We start from the raw sequence: 17827 nt of genomic DNA on the forward strand, positions 1-17827 counted from the left end.
TTGGGGCGTTTCCTGTCGCGGGCGCAAGGCCTACCCACACAAGTGAGGTATCATTTTTATCGGGAGACTTGGGGGAACGCTGGGTCGAAGGAAATTTGTGGCTCCTCTCAGATTCCAGAACTTTCTGTCACCGAAATGTGAGGAAAACTTGTTTTTTTAGCCACTTTTTGAGGTTTGCAAAGGATTCTGGGTAACAGAACCTGGTCCGAGCCCCACAAGTCACCCCTCCTTGGATTCCCCTAGGTCTCTAGTTTTCAGAAATGCACAGGTTTGGTAGGTTTACCTAGGTGCCGGCTGAGCTAGAGGCCAAAATCTACAGGTAGGCACTTCGCAAAAAACACCTCTGTTTTCTTCCAAAAATTTGGATGTGTCCACGTTGCGCTTTGGGGCGTTTCCTGTCGCGGGCGCTAGGCCTACCCACACAAGTGAGGTATCATTTTTATCGGGAGACTTGGGGGAACGCTGGGTGGAAGGAAATTTGTGGCTGCTCTCAGATTCCAGAACTTTCTGTCACCGAAATGTGAGGAAAACTTGTTTTTTTAGCCACTTTTTGAGGTTTGCAAAGAATTCTGGGTAACAGAACCTGGTCCGAGCCCCGCAAGTCACCCCTCCTTGGATTCCCCTAGGTCTCTAGTTTTCAGAAATGCACAGGTTTGGTAGGTTTCCCTAGGTGCCGGCTGAGCTAGAGGCCAAAATCTACAGGTAGGCACTTCGCAAAAAACACCTCTGTTTTCTTCTAAAAATTTGGATGTGTCCACGTTGCGCTTTGGGGCGTTTCCTGTCGCGGGCGCTAGGCCTACCCACACAAGTGAGGTATCATTTTTATCGGGAGACTTGGGGGAACGCTGCGTGGAAGGAAATTTGTGGCTCCTCTCAGATTCCAGAACTTTCTGTCACCGAAATGTGAGGAAAACTTGTTTTTTTAGCCACTTTTTGAGGTTTGCAAAGGATTCTGGGTAACAGAACCTGGTCCGAGCCCCGCAAGTCACCCCTCCTTGGATTCCCCTAGGTCTCTAGTTTTCAGAAATGCACAGGTTTGGGAGGTTTCCCTAGGTGCCGGCTGAGCTAGAGGCCAGAATCTACAGGTAGGCACTTCGCAAAAAACACCTCTGTTTTCTTCCAAAAATTTGGATGTGTCCACGTTGCGCTTTGGGGCGTTTCCTGTCGCGGGCGCTAGGCCTACCCACACAAGTGAGGTATCATTTTTATCGGGAGACTTGGGGGAACGCTGGGTGGAAGGAAATTTGTGGCTCCTCTCAGATTCCAGAACTTTCTGTCACCGAAATGTGAGGAAAACTTGTTTTTTTAGCCACTTTTTGAGGTTTGCAAAGAATTCTGGGTAACAGAACCTGGTCCGAGCCCCGCAAGTCACCCCTCCTTGGATTCCCCTAGGTCTCTAGTTTTCAGAAATGCACAGGTTTGGTAGGTTTCCCTAGGTGCCGGCTGAGCTAGAGGCCAAAATCTACAGGTAGGCACTTCGCAAAAAACACCTCTGTTTTCTTCCAAAAATTTGGATGTGTCCACGTTGCGCTTTGGGGCGTTTCCTGTCGCGGGCGCTAGGCCTACCCACACAAGTGAGGTATCATTTTTATCGGGAGACTTGGGGGAACGCTGCGTGGAAGGAAATTTGTGGCTCCTCTCAGATTCCAGAACTTTCTGTCACCGAAATGTGAGGAAAACTTGTTTTTTTAGCCACTTTTTGAGGTTTGCAAAGGATTCTGGGTAACAGAACCTGGTCCGAGCCCCACAAGTCACCCCTCCTTGGATTCCCCTAGGTCTCTAGTTTTCAGAAATGCACAGGTTTGGTAGGTTTACCTAGGTGCCGGCTGAGCTAGAGGCCAAAATCTACAGGTAGGCACTTCGCAAAAAACACCTCTGTTTTCTTCCAAAAATTTGGATGTGTCCACGTTGCGCTTTGGGGCGTTTCCTGTCGCGGGCGCTAGGCCTACCCACACAAGTGAGGTATCATTTTTATCGGGAGACTTGGGGGAACGCTGGGTGGAAGGAAATTTGTGGCTCCTCTCAGATTCCAGAACTTTCTGTCACCGAAATGTGAGGAAAACTTGTTTTTTTAGCCACTTTTTGAGGTTTGCAAAGAATTCTGGGTAACAGAACCTGGTCCGAGCCCCGCAAGTCACCCCTCCTTGGATTCCCCTAGGTCTCTAGTTTTCAGAAATGCACAGGTTTGGTAGGTTTCCCTAGGTGCCGGCTGAGCTAGAGGCCAAAATCTACAGGTAGGCACTTCGCAAAAAACACCTCTGTTTTCTTCTAAAAATTTGGATGTGTCCACGTTGCGCTTTGGGGCGTTTCCTGTCGCGGGCGCTAGGCCTACCCACACAAGTGAGGTATCATTTTTATCGGGAGACTTGGGGGAACGCTGCGTGGAAGGAAATTTGTGGCTCCTCTCAGATTCCAGAACTTTCTGTCACCGAAATGTGAGGAAAACTTGTTTTTTTAGCCACTTTTTGAGGTTTGCAAAGGATTCTGGGTAACAGAACCTGGTCCGAGCCCCGCAAGTCACCCCTCCTTGGATCCCCCTAGGTCTCTAGTTTTCAGAAATGCACAGGTTTGGGAGGTTTCCCTAGGTGCCGGCTGAGCTAGAGGCCAGAATCTACAGGTAGGCACTTCGCAAAAAACACCTCTGTTTTCTTCCAAAAATTTGGATGTGTCCACGTTGCGCTTTGGGGCGTTTCCTGTCGCGGGCGCTAGGCCTACCCACACAAGTGAGGTATCATTTTTATCGGGAGACTTGGGGGAACGCTGGGTGGAAGGAAATTTGTGGCTCCTCTCAGATTCCAGAACTTTCTGTCACCGAAATGTGAGGAAAACTTGTTTTTTTAGCCACTTTTTGAGGTTTGCAAAGAATTCTGGGTAACAGAACCTGGTCCGAGCCCCGCAAGTCACCCCTCCTTGGATTCCCCTAGGTCTCTAGTTTTCAGAAATGCACAGGTTTGGTAGGTTTCCCTAGGTGCCGGCTGAGCTAGAGGCCAAAATCTACAGGTAGGCACTTCGCAAAAAACACCTCTGTTTTCTTCCAAAAATTTGGATGTGTCCACGTTGCGCTTTGGGGCGTTTCCTGTCGCGGGCGCTAGGCCTACCCACACAAGTGAGGTATCATTTTTATCGGGAGACTTGGGGGAACGCTGCGTGGAAGGAAATTTGTGGCTCCTCTCAGATTCCAGAACTTTCTGTCACCGAAATGTGAGGAAAACTTGTTTTTTTAGCCACTTTTTGAGGTTTGCAAAGGATTCTGGGTAACAGAACCTGGTCCGAGCCCCGCAAGTCACCCCTCCTTGGATTCCCCTAGGTCTCTAGTTTTCAGAAATGCACAGGTTTGGGAGGTTTCCCTAGGTGCCGGCTGAGCTAGAGGCCACAATCTACAGGTAGGCACTTCGCAAAAAACACCTCTGTTTTCTTCCAAAAATTTGGATGTGTCCACGTTGCGCTTTGGGGCGTTTCCTGTCGCGGGTGCTAGGCCTACCCACACAAGTGAGATATCATTTTTATCGGGAGACTTGGGGGAACACTGGGTGGAAGGAAATTTGGGGCTCCTCTCAGATTCCAGAACTTTCTGTCACCGAAATGTGAGGAAAACTTGTTTTTTTAGCCACTTTTTGAGGTTTGAAAAGGATTCTGGGTAACAGAACCTGGTCCGAGCCCCACAAGTCACCCCTCCTTGGATTCCCCTAGGTCTCTAGTTTTCAGAAATGCACAGGTTTGGTAGGTTTCCCTAGGTGCCGGCTGAGCTAGAGGCCAAAATCTACAGGTAGGCACTTCGCAAAAAACACCTCTGTTTTCTTCCAAAAATGTGGATGTGTCCACGTTGCGCTTTGGGGCGTTTCCTGTCGCGGGCGCAAGGCCTACCCACACAAGTGAGGTATCATTTTTATCGGGAGACTTGGGGGAACGCTGGGTCGAAGGAAATTTGTGGCTCCTCTCAGATTCCAGAACTTTCTGTCACCGAAATGTGAGGAAAACTTGTTTTTTTAGCCACTTTTTGAGGTTTGCAAAGGATTCTGGGTAACAGAACCTGGTCCGAGCCCCACAAGTCACCCCTCCTTGGATTCCCCTAGGTCTCTAGTTTTCAGAAATGCACAGGTTTGGTAGGTTTACCTAGGTGCCGGCTGAGCTAGAGGCCAAAATCTACAGGTAGGCACTTCGCAAAAAACACCTCTGTTTTCTTCCAAAAATTTGGATGTGTCCACGTTGCGCTTTGGGGCGTTTCCTGTCGCGGGCGCTAGGCCTACCCACACAAGTGAGGTATCATTTTTATCGGGAGACTTGGGGGAACGCTGGGTGGAAGGAAATTTGTGGCTCCTCTCAGATTCCAGAACTTTCTGTCACCGAAATGTGAGGAAAACTTGTTTTTTTAGCCACTCTTTGAGGTTTGCAAAGAATTCTGGGTAACAGAACCTGGTCCGAGCCCCGCAAGTCACCCCTCCTTGGATTCCCCTAGGTCTCTAGTTTTCAGAAATGCACAGGTTTGGTAGGTTTCCCTAGGTGCCGGCTGAGCTAGAGGCTAAAATCTACAGGTAGGCACTTCGCAAAAAACACCTCTGTTTTCTTCCAAAAATTTGGATGTGTCCACGTTGCGCTTTGGGGCGTTTCCTGTCGCGGGCGCTAGGCCTACCCACACAAGTGAGGTATCATTTTTATCGGGAGACTTGGGGGAACGCTGCGTGGAAGGAAATTTGTGGCTCCTCTCAGATTCCAGAACTTTCTGTCACCGAAATGTGAGGAAAACTTGTTTTTTTAGCCACTTTTTGAGGTTTGCAAAGGATTCTGGGTAACAGAACCTGGTCCGAGCCCCGCAAGTCACCCCTCCTTGGATTCCCCTAGGTCTCTAGTTTTCAGAAATGCACAGGTTTGGGAGGTTTCCCTAGGTGCCGGCTGAGCTAGAGGCCAGAATCTACAGGTAGGCACTTCGCAAAAAACACCTCTGTTTTCTTCCAAAAATTTGGATGTGTCCACGTTGCGCTTTGGGGTGTTTCCTGTCGCGGGCGCTAGGCCTACCCACACTAGTGAGGTATCATTTTTATCGGGAGACTTGGGGGAACGCTGGGTGGAAGGAAATTTGTGGCTCCTCTCAGATTCCAGAACTTTCTGGCACCGAAATGTGAGGAAAACTTGTTTGTTTAGCCACTTTTTGAGGTTTGCAAAGGATTCTGGGTAACAGAACCTGGTCCGAGCCCCGCAAGTCACCCCTCCTTGGATTCCCCTAGGTCTCTAGTTTTCAGAAATGCACAGGTTTGGTAGGTTTCCCTAGGTGCCGGCTGAGCTAGAGGACAAAATCTACAGGTAGGCACTTCGCAAAAAACACCTCTGTTTTCTTCCAAAAATTTGGATGTGTCCACGTTGCGCTTTGGGGCGTTTCCTGTCGCGGGCGCTAGGCCTATCCACACAAGTGAGGTATCATTTTTATCGGGAGACTTGGGGGAACGCTGGGTGGAAGGAAATTTGAGGCTCCTCTCAGATTCCAGAACTTTCTGTCATCCAAATGTGAGGAAAACTTGTTTTTGTAGCCACTTTTTGAGGTTTGCAAAGGATTCTTGGTAGCAGAACCTGGTCAGAGCCCCACGAGTCACCCCATCTTGGATTCCCCTAGGTCTCTAGTTTTCAAAAATGCACAGGTTTGGTAGGTTTCCCTATGTGCCGGCTGAGCTAGAGGCCAAAATCTACAGGTAGGCACTTTGGAAAAAACAGCTGTGTTTTCTATCAAAAAATAGGATGTGTCCATGTTGTGTTTTGGGGCATTTCCTGTCGCGGGCACTAGGCCTACCCACACAAGTGAGGTATCATTTTTATCGGGAGACTTGGGGGAACATAGAATAGCAAAACAAGTGTTATTGCCCCTTATCTTTCTCTACATTTTTTCCTTCCAAATATAAGAGAGTGTGTAAAAAAGACGTCTATTTGAGAAATGCCCTGCAATTCACATGCTAGTATGGGCACCTCGGAATTCAGCGATGTGCACATAACCACTGCTCCTCAAAACCTTATCTTGATCCCATTTTGGAAATGCACAGGTTTTCTTGATACCTCTTTTTCACTCTTCATATTTCAGCAAATGAATTGCTGTATACCCAGTATAGAATGAAAACCAACTGCAGGGTGCAGCTCATTTATTGGCTCTGGGTACCTAGGGTTCTCGATGAACATACAAGCCCTTTATATCCCCGCAACCAGAAGAGTCCAGCAGACAAAACGGTATATTGCTTTCAGAAATCTGACATTGCAGGAAAAGGTTACAGAGTAAAACATAAAGAAAAATGGCTGTTGTTTTCAGCTCAATTTCAATATTTTTTTATTTCAGCTGTTATTTTCTGTAGGAAAACCTTGTAGGATCTACACAAGTGACCCCTTGCTGAATTCAGAATTTTGTCTAGTTTTCAGAAATGTTTAGCATTCCGGGATCCAGCATTGGTTTCACACCCATTCCTGTCACTAACTGGAAGGAGGCTGAAAGCACCAAATATAGTAAAAATGGGGTATGTCCCAGTAAAATGCCAAATTTGGGTTGAAAAATGTGGGTTTCTGATTCAAGTCTGCCCGTTCCTGAAAGGTGGGAAGATAGTGATTTCAGCACCAGAAACCCTTTGTTGATGGCATTTTCAGGGAAAAAACCACAAGCCTTCTTCGGCGGCCTTTTTTTCCAATTGTTTTAGAAAAACATTTTTTTTCACTGTTTTTGGCTATTTTCTTGGTCTCCTCCAAGGGAAACCACAAACTCTGGGTACCATTAGAATCCCTAGGATGTTGGAAAAAAAGGACGCAAATATGGCGTGGTTAGCTTATGTGGACAAAAAGTTATGAAGCCCTAAGCGCGAACTACCCCAAATAGCCAAAAAAGGGCTCAGCAGTGTGGGGGAAAAGGCCCGCCAGCTAAGGGGTTAAGCAAACCCATGCCAGTCTCCATGATCAAATAAGTTACTTAAGGAACAGGTTCAGGGCTCATACCTCTACTTCCTATTACCTACCTCCTTATTTATTTCCCCAAATTACTCAGAAAATAGATCAGGAAGAAGAAAGAGAGGAGGACATTCTGAGTTTCTCCATGCTGACAAGAGATGCTGGGGTGCAAATGAACATGAACCTGGAAATGGGCAGGCTCTTGCTCCTAAACCAGTGATAAGGGTGAGTGAGGTGGTAGAGGACAGCACACCGGGCATGAGGCGAGAGGGTGATTACACTTTCTCATATCTCTGCTCTAGATCTTGTGTCAGTTTGGCTCCTGCATGGCTCCTAATGGACATGGCTCACAGTCTATTACCTGGGATAGTCTGAGACAGACTACAGGGCAACTAGTTAGAGAACTAGATAGAACAGATGTCTCCAACCAGTCAATCGGAAGCCACCAGTAGCTCACAGACACGTTCAGAGTAGTTCACAGCCTTGAATTTGTTAATAAATAAGCTCAGGGTCACAGTTTCTTAAAGTAAGACTGTGTTTATTTTACTTTACTGTCATGCAGTTAGCAGGGCTTGATAATGAGCAGTGCTCAATCAGATTTATGATCCAGGCTGGGGCACAGTGATGAAAAAATTAAGCACTGAGGTATGTAACTCTTAAATAAAAGTCCTTGCCAACTCAATAGAAGAGCCTCAGAACAAAATGAGGTTTCTGAATGTTTTTAACTGACAGAAAATTAAAATGAAAAGTTATCTTAATGATCAAGATAACTCTCTGTTTTAATGTTCTCTTGTTCCCAGTGGCCAGTAGATACTGCACCCTATTTACAGCTTAAAAATACAGTCATATGGTTTTAAACGGGAGAAATTTGAAGTGAAGAAAAATATTTCTTTGACATTTTAAGTCTTAGGGGGTCATTTCGACCTCGGCGGTCTTGAGGGACCGCCGTGCTGAAGACCACCAGTGGTGGCGGTTTTCTGCTCAGCGTATTATGACTGCGGGCAGCCCTCCGTCCTTTTCTGGACGGAGAGCCGCCAGCAGCCATACTGGCGGGCGGCGGGGAAGTGGAGGTTGCTCCACCTCCACCGCCACGTCAACAGAACACCGCCCACCGAATCACGTTCTATGATTTGGCGTGGCGGTGTTGTGTTGACGGTGTGGTGGCGGCGGAGCAGCCCCCATGGATCCCGTCCCCTCCCGGAAGATCAACGGACAAGGTAAGTTGATCGTCCGTTAGGGGGGGGGGGTATTGTGTGATGTGTGGGTGCACGGGGGAGTGCGTGTGAGTATGTAGAGGGGGTGAGTGAGTGCGTGTATGCATGCGGGGGTGTAGAGTGAATGGAAATGTGTGCGTGTCTGTCTGTATGCATGTCTGTATGGATGGATGTGTGTGTGTATGTCTGAATGAGGGTGTGCGTGTATGACTGTGTGTGTGTTTGTTGGCATGTTTGTTCGTGTGTGTGCGGGAATGTGTGTTGGTGGTGCCTGCATGCGTGACGGTGTGTGTCTGTGTTGTGATGTCGGGGGTAGGGGTGGGGAGGGGGGTACCTGACACATTTGGGGGGTGGCAGGGGGGTGGGGGTGTCGGGGACGGACTCGGGGGAGGGGGTGGGGTGGCGGAGACCCCTATCAGTGCCAGGGAAGGAATTCCCTGGCACTGATAGTGCTTACCGCTATGGATTTCATGGCGGTTCCAAACCCCATGAAATCCATGGCGGTAAGCCGGGTCATGATACCGCCGGCGGTCTTGTGACGGCCGCCGGGCTGGCGACCCAAGTCTCCAGCCGAGCGGTCGTCTCCGCCATGGCGGTCTGATCGGAGAAGTGGCGGATGACCATGGCGGTAACTGCCACGGTCATAATTCTAATGTTTTTACCGCCAGCCTGTTGGCGGTAAAACCGCCACTTCTCCGTCAACAGCCAGGGTCGTAATGGCCCCCTTAATGTTTTCTCCACACTCAATTAAACCAATTATGTCTTGATGTTTTATGAAGCAAGTTTCTTCACTTTAAATACCCCCATTTAAACACATGTTGTCTTTTTCTCTTATAAATATAACACATGCCTAGATGTCACTTAGAGCAAGATGCCTACAGTTTATAAATGTGAAACTTGGAAATGAGAGAAAAACTAAATCATGTCAATATAAACATATAGTTAACTCCTCAGTTTAAATTTCCACCATTTCAAAGTGACACCTTTGCACAGTGACTAGTAGACACGGTGCAATATTTAAAACTGACAAATTCAGCCATTATTTTAAGTGGGAGAAATCTAAAGTGCAGAAATTTTTTAATTTCTCTCTTTAAAAAGGTTGTATGTTTGTGTTATATATGTAACGGTGCCACATGTGGTAAAAGGTATGTTCTGTGCCACAGATACATGCAACACGGGCCACATACTTTCAGTCACCCATACACATATAGCCCATTCATAAGCACACATTCCTACATCCTCAAAGAAGATGCTCTCACTGACACACATTGCTACCCTTTTTTAATGTCCAAAGTCAAAGTATTTTGTCCAAACCATAATCACTGGCTATATGGACATTAGGCTCAAAGTCAATGATGCTGGGTGTATGGGTGTCTGGTAACAATGCACAAGTTGCTTTGCCTTCAGGTATTCACAATGATTTTCATTGATCAGAAGTAGCTCTCACTACAGAAAAGGTTGGAAACCCCTGAAAAAGAAACTCCAGCAATGATATACACACACCTGTCCCAAGTGACAACCACAAAGACAAACTTTAAGAACAAGGAAGTAGCCAGAGAAATAAAATGTCCCCCACTTTGAACCACATGAAACTAAATATGCAACTAAAATGAGAATTCCCAACCATTTCTTTGCAGGCCCGTGAGAATTGTTCTACCCTCTCCGTTGCAGAAAAAAGAGTAAAACTAATCTTTTAGAGCACACTTAAAATAATTTAGCTAAACTGCTGCATGTTTATCTGTCTTTCCTTGTTTTTCCTTCAATGCCTTTTTACAACTACCACTTCTTTTCTACTATGGTCTTTCTTTCATTTTAATCTTCATTCATTTGTTTCTTTATTTCTATGACTTTTATTTATACCCCTTATCTTTTTACCTTTCTTTCGTTCTTTATATCATTCTTTGTTTTCTACTTTATAGAATTTTTCCTTTCCTTCTTTCCACTCTCTTTTCCTTCCTTCTTCTCATCTTGTTTTTCTTCTGTAAACAATGCTTTCCTTCCTTAATACACTCTTGCTACCTTTTGCCCTTTTTAGCTTAATTTCATTTGCCTTCCTTCCTTTCATTGCCCTTACTTCCCTTTTCCTGTCTCTCATTCCTGTTTTAGATTTTTTTTAAAATATTTCATTTTGTGTTGTTCTGCTTTCCTTCTTTCTTTGCTTCCTTCAATTTTTCTTTTATGATTTTGTTGTTACTTCCTTCCTGCCACTCTTCATTCTTTTTCTTACTGTATTTCTCTCTATTGTTTATCTTCCTTTCACCCTTTCTTCTCTCCTTCTTTTTCCTTTTCTATTTCATCCTTTCTTCCCTTTCTTCTTTGTGACTTATTTCAGCTGTGCTTCCTTTCTTTCTAATCTTTTTTCTTTCTTTGCAGCCTTATTTTTCTTTCTTTTTCTTGTTCCGTCACTTCATTTGCCTCATACACATTTTATCATTATTGTTGTTTCTTTCTCATCCTGTACCGCTTTGACTAATCCAAAGCTTTGCTATGTATCTTCTGTCATGTAATATTTACTACACTTGTGACCTCCGTACACACATAAAATACAGTTTAAAATAAAGTTCTTCTGGCCCCGCTGAAACTGGTATAGCGGGGGCTTCCATACGCCCTTGTTCAAGAGGGCTCTCTAGACACTTTCCTCCCAGCTTATCTAACTCCCAAGGGAAGAGTTACTGTCCACATCCTGTTGTCTCTTCTAAATTTAGCCAATATTTGGAATCAAAACACAATGGGGGTCATTCTGACCCCGGCGGGCGGCGGTTGCCGCCCGCCTGGCGGGAACCGCCATTTGGCCGCTCCGCGGTCAAAAGAGCGCTGGGGCCATTCTAACTTTCCCGCTGGGCCAGTGGGCGCTACCCAAGGTAGCGCCGGCCGGCCCAGCGGGAAAGGGGCCTGCAACACTGAAGCCGGCTCCGAATGGAGCCGGCGGTGTTGCAGGTGTGCGACGGGTGCAGTTGCACCCGTCGCGCTTTTCACTGTCTGCTAGGCAGACAGTGAAAAGCAGGCTGGGGCCCTGTTAGGGGGCCCCTGCACTGCCCATGCCAGTGGCATGGGCAGTGCAGGGGCCCCCAGGGGCCCTAGGACACCCGTTCCCGCCAGCCTCTTCCTGGCGGTGAAAACCGCCAGAAACAGGCTGGCGGGAAGGGGGTCAGAATCCCCATGGCGGCGCTGCTTGCAGCGCCGCCATGGCGGATTCGCCCAGCCGGGGGAAATCCGGCAGGAAACCGCCGGACCCAGTTTTCTGACCGCGGCTTTAACGCCGCGGTCAGAATGGGCATGGAAGCACCGCCAGCCTGTTGGCAGTGCTTCCGTCATTGGCGGCCCTGGCGGTTTTTACCGCCAGGGTCGGATTGACCCCCAATATATTCAAAACCTCCTTCAGATTTTTTGAAGAGTTACAGTGTCTAAATGTTATAAAACAAACTGAGTGGGTGTGAATCATTTGTTGGAGTTAGTGGTGTAGAGTGAATTCAAAGACAGATTAGTAAAAAACAAAAGTGGCTAGCCATGACATGCTTTGGCGGTGGCCAAGGATGGCTCATTCTATGCAGTGATTGAAGTGTGTCCAATGAAAAAAGGATAGGTCAAAGACTTCAAATTGCAAGCAGAATAAATGTAAAACTCTGGCAGATTAAAGGATGAATTAAAGGGATTCTCAATGTGAGGAATTGGGTTCTGCCTATGAAATGCACCCAGAGATTTTGCATTTTGACCATGTGGTATGTGACCTTTTTACTGTGGGTGAACCTCGCCCAGGGTAAACACATGACAAATGGATTGCTGCTGCGACACAGCAAGGGTAAGGGGCACTTGGCTGGTTGCATGTGAACACGTGTGAGGGTTGCCCATTGGAAACTCCTATTGTGTGCAGCCTGGTAACTGCACACAGGTAGGCTGGCCCAGAAGGGATTCTGTACGATTGGGCATTGACCTGGGATAGGCCTCATAGTGTTAGTGCACACAGATAGAGAAAGTCAGTGTGGTTTACTGTCTTGCCTGTAGCTACACTCAAGTGTACACCTATGGGGAGGGCTTCCTGGGAGCGCAGATTTGATTCTGCTTGGCCTAAAGACACCAAAGATGTATCAATTTAACCCTAACCTTTGTGAAAAGATCAATACTGCAAAATCCAAAGATATATCTGTACAGTTAATGAGTCATCCAGGAATGCCATATTTATCTGGCTCAGCTCAGAGTCAGAGCCCAGGACTTTTGTCACATTCCTTTTCAACAGCAGGATCAAAGTCCTCCCCACACAAAGAAAACAATTAAAAGTGCTTAGCTCAGCTCCTGAGGAGGAAAGGGTGAGGAGGAATGCCCTTCATCAATCAGCTAGCTGTCACTATGTGCTAAAAAGGAGTCCTGCCCAGGCCAACTGAACAAATGAGGGATCCCAGAACTCTGGAGCCAAATCAGGAGAGGTCTCCCTTTGAGTTTTGCTGGGGAAGGTCCTGGCAGTGAGGTCAGCGACTGGTGCAGCTGAGACCCACCAGAGAAGATGTGGCAGGTGACTCCTGGGTGTACAGTTCTCTAATATGGGCCACTGGAGCCAGCACCTAAAAATAACTAAGATGAAATAGATAAGTGCAAAAGAGGCCGTTTTTAGGTTTTCAAGGAAAATTGGCAATAAACCCCTTAGGGAAATGCTACAAATTTATAGGAGTAAAACAATAGTATCATGCATGGTTCAGCTCTATGGAGTTCAATGCCCGAGATCCAGTCTATACAAGTATTCCTTTGTAGACTACTTGCTGTGCCAAATACCACTTCTACATACATGGTACATAGGGAATTAGCCTGCCCCTATGTAGAAGACTTAATATATACTAGTGCCCTATTGGCATGGCACGGCATCTGATCTAAAGAACGTACACGCTGTACAAAAGAGATTATGAAATACTGTTTAACACTAGAACATTGGGATAGAATCCCATGGTTGGTGCATTTAAAAACTTTGCTGAAAAGTATAAACCTGGATCCGGATTAAGATGACCCAGTTACTATTCTTCAATTCAGTAAAAAAGAATTGAAATACCTACTAATGGAGCAGAGTGAAAGTGACAGAGCTGGTAGAGGGTGTAAGAAATTGACAATAGCGCATTATATGATTGAAGCTAATGAGAATATTCAAAATTATTTGCTATTAGCACCAAACATTCAAGAAAGATTTTATTTAACCCCAGTGCGTTTTAAGACATTGCATTTTGTAGTACCTTTCCCAAACATAGGGATATGGAGTAAAAACCTACCGAAGTATCCCTGTGCCGCAAGATTTGCACAATCCATGATGCACTTTATCATTTCTTGCAAACTATACCATGATATCAGGAAACGCTTTTTAAAACCTCTATTTATTGCTAACAAATTATTTTATTGTAAAGATGCTTTTAATTATTTATGTAAAATGGATACCAAACAGATATGCTATGCAGTGACAAAATGTATTCTATGTGCTATAGAACAGACGAAAACGTTTATGCACTTAGAAATCCTCCGTTACGAGAATTAATAATGGTCAAACTCGTTAAAATGAAGGATTTCATTTATTTATTATTAATGTGCAGAAATATTTTATTGGATTTTTTTTTGCTTTTTAAAGAAACTGTACATCTTTTATGGAGTAATATCTGAATAAAGATTGATTTGATTTGATTTGACTCCTGAGTGATGCTATTTTGAAATATTCCAGCAGTCTGTGCAGAAAGGTTAGGACAGGAGTGGAGAGGTGATGTGGCACCCCAAGATAGGCCAGAGGTGCATCCCTCCTTGAAACGTCCCACACTCACTTAAAAGGTTCTACACAGGGGAGAGTGCTCTCTTGAGTGTGCTTTTTGTAATGGACACTGGAACTGGAGGCAGCAGTCATGGACAATTGGAAGAAAGAACCCCCTGATGGCCACCTGGACTAAGAACCCTGACTCTAATTGACCCCAGGACCAGTGGGTTGTCCCCAGGACCAGAGATGCTGGTCTCCTTGCACCAAATGAGGACTAGTTGGGGGAAAAAAATGGTCTGCTGCACCAAGAAGGAGAGCAGCCCAGAGGAAAAACAAGGAGAAAGGGTGGCACAGGGAGCCAGTAAAAATATCTCTCTGCAAAGGTAATCACCATTAAGGCCAGGAAACCTAAAGAAAGTGCACCAGGTGGCTAGGGCTTGTGACCAGGAGCAAAGTGAGACCAGATCCAAGCACATTGGCCCAACATGGCCTGAGATATAAGCCTGCAAAGAGGTTTGACCTTTGCCCCCAAGCAAGGCTGAAGCATGTGAAAATCCACTGCCGAAGCCCCACCCAGGATTAGCCAGTGCTCGGGGTTGCCACCAGAAGGAATAGTAACTTTCAGGCTGGGAGAGGGAGTGTGTGGGCCCCCTCTCCAGCATCCAATGGGCCTGTGGACCCCATCCCCTAGGCTATTTCATTTATCTGGGAGCCTGAGACCCCAACTCTGGGCCTCCAATTACAAAATGAGACAGACAAGCTCTGTTGTCTTTTCCTGATTGAAGAGGAAGCTGGGGAGGGGCTCAGGACCCCATCCCTGGGCATCAGGATTAAAAGACAGAAGGATAGGTGCCACTGCGCTCCCCCAAACATGGCAGGGCTGCCCTGTTTCCCATGCTTGTGACTGGGGGAGCAGAGTGTGGCAGAGAAACCTACCGGTTCCAACAGCAGCACAAAGGAGTGCTGCCTGCAGGGGAAGCTGGATAGGGTAGCCAGGGGTGGTCTCCCATGGATGTTAACCTTTGCATGCATGTGTGGGGTGTCCAGGTTGGACAAGATACTCCAAGGAGATGAAAGGGTTCCGCGCTCTGAAGCAGCAAACCCAGGAAAAAGGACACACACAAAGGTTTGCAGCCCTCCCCTGCTCAGTCAGAGAGCCACCAATTAAAAATACACGCGCTCACCAGTAAGTACACTATAATGCCCTGTGAGGCACTGCAACTTGGGACAGTTTTCTCTCTTTTTGGTGGCCCCAGAAAGATGGGGTCACCTCCAACAATGTAAGAGGATGTGGGGAGCTGCAGGAGCGACACAGTTCACCTCAAAAAGGATTTCAGCAGCCACTACCCTAAGTTTGGTAGGGCTGCAAAAAGATGACCAACGTAGAGATTTTTCTTGAACTACAAGCACTATCTAGGATAGAACATGAGCTCTACAGCTTGGAGTGCAGCGCCCTCTTGAGGCAAAGTCAGTGGTTTCAGTCTCTGTGGTCCAAAGGTGATTAACAAGAATTTCCATGTTGTGTAATGCCTTCTAGGCACAAAGTCTATGATTGCAGCTATTGTGATCAGAAATGTTTTGTCCTCTATGGGCTAGTTTTATCATTGTGCTTTCAATGTTGTACGTTGAAAAAAAAGTACACAGACATGTGAGGATCATTTTTGTCATCATACTCATGAACGGTGTGTGAGTGTGTACAAAGCTGGGCTTTGGACTAGAGACTACCATTTTCTCCAAGGCCCATACTGAGAACAATGTGTGCTTTGAGTTCCGGTCAAGGCACAGCTCTAGGACCCCACTGTTTCTCACTGGTTGACCCTCTCAGCATCTCTGCCAAAGAGGGTTGGAGGCAATCTCCACGGGGAGACATTAACAGGGCAGCAGCCATCATTGTACCCACTTGTTCCTATCCTTTCAGCTGTGCTCCATGTTCCCTGCTGTCTGCCTGGCCTGCACTCTGGACTCTGGCCTTATTTGTTGATGGTCTGTCTGCTCTTACCTTTGCTTAGGATTTAGAGAGCAGCAGATTGGCTAGGCTTGGTCACTCTAAGTCCCCAGAACTGTGATTGGATGAGGCAGCCATGCTCTGCCACTTCCATGTAAACAGGAAGAATGGTAAAAGCTACAAGAATTACCATGGTCAGTTAAGTTCTATAGTGGGATATTTGTACAAGTATGTTTTTTGCACACATTTGCGAATATTTTGTCTGCTGCTTGTCTATATAGTCATATGTGTTAATCAGTCTGTGTATAGTATGCCTGTGAAATGTAAATGGTTTATTGGAGTGCTTTGGGAGCAGAATCCTTGGCATGTGGGTTAATATGCCATCCCTGACATAAATGAGGCCTTGTAATATGATGTGCATCTTCCTTACACTGTGGGCAACCTTGTCACCATGATCACCACTGGATTAATGGTGTTCGTGACGTAGGATGGCTATCCTTGCCATATCCTGAGCATCCCTACAATTATTGTGTCCTTCACAGGCATATTGCTGGCCATGCCTGGCATATTGCCTGTTCCACATGCCTAATAATGGCCAAAGCATACCCCTGGGCAGTTTTTTAGATTATGGTGGTCATTACGACCATGGTGGTCGGCGGTAATATGGCGGTAAGTACTGCCAACAGGCTTGTGGTACTTACCGCCATATTATGAAATTGGCGGGTTGGTGTACCACTCCGACAGCCACAGCGGTAACAGCCGCTGGGCTGGAGATATACATCGCCAGCCTGGCGGCTGTCACTGTACCACCTGCAGGATTATGACTCTGCCTACTACCATGGTTTTCGTGGCTTCCTTACTGCCACGAAAACCATGGTGGTAGGCGCCATCAGTGACAGGGAATTCCCTCCCTGTCACTGATAGGGGTCTCCCCCCTTCCCTCTCCAGTTACCCCCCACCCACCCCTGCCTCTCCAAAGGACCCCCACCCCGCCCCCCCTACATTCATGCCCTCCCTTGCAAACTCACACATACACACACCCTTTTCACACAAACATCCAGCATGCATACCTCCACTCACACACATCCGCACACACTGTCAAACATGCACACACACACCCATTCACAAAACACAACATACATGCACTCACACATCCATACATGCACACTTGCATCTGATACGTAACACACACCCACATCCATGCACATACAAACATACACCCACACACACAACACCCCCCTCCCCTGTCAGAGACCCAACTTACCTGTGTGCAGGCGGTCCTCTAATGGGATGGGGCGCTGCTGCCACCAGCAGCGTCCACCAGCAGAACACCGCCAGGCTGTATTATGGGTCATAATACGGCTGGCGGCGGCCTACTGGCGTCTGGCGTGGTGCTGCTGGTGGCAGCAGCGCCACCTTACTGCCATCCATTGGCATGGCCACAGCCGGATTTCCGCCATCCTTCTGGCGGAAATCACGGCGGACGGCTGGTAGCCGCGGCGACGGTCTTTTAGCGGCCGTCGCTGCGTCGGTAGGCGGTTTTTACCACCAGTATCAAAATGAGTGCCTATGTGTTTTCACCATGATGCACCTAAGTTGCAGTTTGAAGTGGTGGAGCAATAAGTACAAAAGAGGCAATTAGAAAGTCCCATGAAGCTCTCAAAGCCCCAGATCCAGGGATAGATTTCAGAGTGGGGGTTATTGTGCCTATTTAAGAAAAATATGTTGATTTTTTACTCTTTGGAGCACACAGTCCTTTCAGTGGCAAATTACTAACTGTTACTAGTATGTCTGATTCTTTATCAGAAGGGGATTATCATCGATGATAAACTTTTATTTTGTTTCAGCTGCATGTGGTTTACAATAAACCATACAAATTAGGGCCACTTATTGGAAAACGATCACTCAGAATCATAAAAAGAATTTCTTAAAACATGAAAGAACCAGTCAAGAAATGAATTTTCTAAAAAGCCCATGTTTTTATCAGACAATCCATTAGACATGGAAGTGGAGTTAACACTTATTTTGCTATGATTACTCCAT

At 46.6% G+C, this 17827-nt stretch overlaps 1 protein-coding gene across 1 annotated transcript in view; it reads right to left on the reverse strand.

The window, feature by feature from the left end:
* LOC138267252 (extracellular calcium-sensing receptor-like) overlaps nucleotides 1–17827 on the reverse strand; it is a 134435-nt gene that overhangs the window by 100191 nt on the left and 16417 nt on the right. The window lies entirely within an intron of this gene.

This window comes from Pleurodeles waltl, chromosome 12 (genome assembly GCF_031143425.1).
Source record: "Pleurodeles waltl isolate 20211129_DDA chromosome 12, aPleWal1.hap1.20221129, whole genome shotgun sequence".
Classification (NCBI taxonomy): Eukaryota; Metazoa; Chordata; class Amphibia; order Caudata; family Salamandridae; genus Pleurodeles; species Pleurodeles waltl.